This window comes from Danio rerio, chromosome 8, assembly GCF_052040795.2.
Source record: "Danio rerio strain M-AB ecotype USA chromosome 8, GRCz13ab, whole genome shotgun sequence".
Classification (NCBI taxonomy): domain Eukaryota; kingdom Metazoa; phylum Chordata; class Actinopteri; order Cypriniformes; family Danionidae; genus Danio; species Danio rerio.
The window spans coordinates 22,262,501-22,265,000 of NC_141028.1; the positions used below are offsets into that span (position 1 = coordinate 22,262,501).

The 2,500-nt window shown below is 38.4% G+C and overlaps 2 protein-coding genes across 3 annotated transcripts in view; one reads left to right on the forward strand and one right to left on the reverse strand.

Moving 5' to 3' along the window:
- adamts10 (ADAM metallopeptidase with thrombospondin type 1 motif, 10) overlaps positions 1 to 67 on the reverse strand; it is a 95,247-nt gene extending 95,180 nt beyond the window's left edge. For both annotated transcript variants that reach the window (XM_087263630.1, XM_087263631.1), the window contains exon 1: positions 1 to 67. This exon is cut by the window's left edge and continues 115 nt beyond it. The gene's annotated coding sequence lies outside the window, so the exon portion shown is untranslated.
- A 653-nt stretch (positions 68 to 720) lies between these two features.
- zap70 (zeta chain of T cell receptor associated protein kinase 70) overlaps positions 721 to 2,500 on the forward strand; it is a 23,719-nt gene continuing 21,939 nt past the window's right edge. Inside the window, exon 1 of the mRNA XM_087263369.1 lies at positions 721 to 1,023. The gene's annotated coding sequence lies outside the window, so the exon portion shown is untranslated. The remainder of the gene's footprint in view (positions 1,024 to 2,500) is intronic.

Below are 2,500 nucleotides of genomic sequence, written 5' to 3' on the forward strand. Positions count from 1 at the left end.
GTAGACTCTGCTCTTGTGCTGCGGGAGTTATCTGCTCGCTTCAGTCTTGCCGCTCAAGAGAGCAACTGAGTTCGTACTGCTCGTTGGGGATGTCCGAATCGCGAATGAATCGTTCTTTTGAACAGGTTCCTTTAATAGACTCAGTTGAACCGAATCGCACGCGGAATAAGATCCGCGTCTCTGATTAATTCTGTCAGATTACCTGATTTAACCTAATTTCCATGACTTGTTTTTATTATGTTTATTACACCCACTCCATGTAATTTGTAGTTATTTTAATAACAGCATTGAGGACAAAAGGAGAAATAGGCCTAAAACAACTTTATTTAAAAGCACGTATGTCTGTGACATCGGCTCTGCCTGAATCACATACGTTAGGTGACCTAGGCTACTAAACATACTACAACTGTTGCATTTGTTCAGTACTTTAAATGTGTGTCAATGTAAATCTTTGGCTACATTTTCCATATTGTCAAGATCTAATAGGCTGAGTTGTGTCACTTGACTATCGTTTACCTCATTTTTCATGGCCTCCTGAGACAGTAAAATGTTTAATGCAGTTATTTGCCTACTTTGATCTCGAAGAGAGTTTACATTCAATTCAGCTTTATTTTTATAGCGCTTATACAATGTAGATTGTTTCAAAGCAGCTTCACATGAATGGTCATAGTAACTTAAATTGGAACAGAGTAGTTCATATTTGTTGGGCCTATTTAATACGACACCACATTTCGATATTTTCAATTAAAATTATAAAATGTAAGCTGTGTTTTAATTGGAAACTGAGGGGGAAACCTAACGTTAGTGAGTTAGATTTCTTGAGTTTAGAGCATCACTCATGTTAAAGCTCGCTGACTGACATCTTTGCAGTATGAACTTTTCAAACAGCACGAGCAAGCTAACGTTACACTTACGCTCGGTCTTACAGACAAACGACATAACGACGAGAAACGAACATTATTAAGCTTTTCAACGCTGGAGGGACGCGCTGAGTCCTCCAAGCTACGTTTTGCTCATTGACAGGTAACGTTAACGTCAAAATACCATTGTTAACTCGAAACAGCTGACAGGCACAGTGTTTGCTAACCAGTAGGCTGTTTGTGTAAGGCTATGTCAGTTAGCATTGATTAATTTCCATTCCTATTTATCAGTGCTGCTTATATTTTAATGTTAAAATGTCTTACCTTAATCCCTTTTTATTCATTTTAATCAAGAACTTTAAGCCGTTTTTCTTTGTTGCTTATAGTCAACATTTTAGGGCTACAACAAACGAATCTCGCTCTCTCTACAAAGAAAAAATAAGCAAACCTTGTTGATAAACATAACAGAAGCCTTTGAGAACATATTCTGAATAGAAACGCCGCGCGAGGACTCCTGAAAACTATTCGAATCATTTCACCTGAAACGAAACGTCCGAACGAATCGATTCTTTAAAAAGACTCGGAGTTTGTGCAGTTCAGCGCTCGTTTGCAGAAAGACAGACGCCGGACGCAGGGCGGAGCCACAGCGGCAGAACAATCGCGCTCTGTGCGTCGCGCCGCTTCTGCTCATCGCTTTGTGCAGGCCGCTGCGCTTCGATCACCTGTTGGATATCGGATACCGACCTCCCCCCTTAAAAACAGAGCCGGATACCAGATGCGCTGTCGTCAACAGTTATTATGAACCCTCAAAGGAAAGCGTGATTCCTTTACCTTCACCTAGAAATGAAAAACAGGCGTGAAACACAGAAAAAAGTATAATGCTCGGCTTTGGATCTAAGGCTCTTTATAATGTAAAACAGCCCAACACTGAAGTATCAGGCTGATACGTAATGACTTTTTTAATCTCGTGAGTGAGAGCTGAGTTTAAACACAGCTTGATGTAGCCTATTCATTGAAAGGTTTGCTTTTGTGGTCTCCAAGACCCCAATATATTTAAATGAGTGCAGTACATTTTTAAAAATGATTTTCTGACTATATAGCAGTCTAATTGAATTTGATTTATTTTGTGTTAGCCTGTGTTTTTTCCAAAGTTTTACCCTTAATACCCTAAAGCAACTGGATTTCCATCGCAGATTAAAAGTGACACATTTTTAACAGCTTTGACTGAGAAAAAAGTAAGAATTGTCATTTTATATCTTACAGTTTACAGGAGAGTTAAAATTGAGAGATAACTATGATATAAAAATGCAAAATTCGGAACCTTTTTCTCAATTCAAAAGGTTTTAAAAAGTTATGACTAAGAAAAGATTTGATTCAATAAAGTCACAAGTTTAGACCTAAAATATTACACTTACACCCAGGGCTGTTTATATCGAAGTTAACATTATAGCCACACCATGTTGGTTATTCGTAACATCTAATTTTTACGTCATTTGCCCAACGCTCAACCCTCAATCCAATACATTACTGACCATTTAATTTACCCAATATATCGATAGTGTTGTATGTCTTTAGACTGTGGGGCAAACAGGGGAAAAAAACACGGGGAGGACGTGCAAACTCCACACAGAAATGCCAAC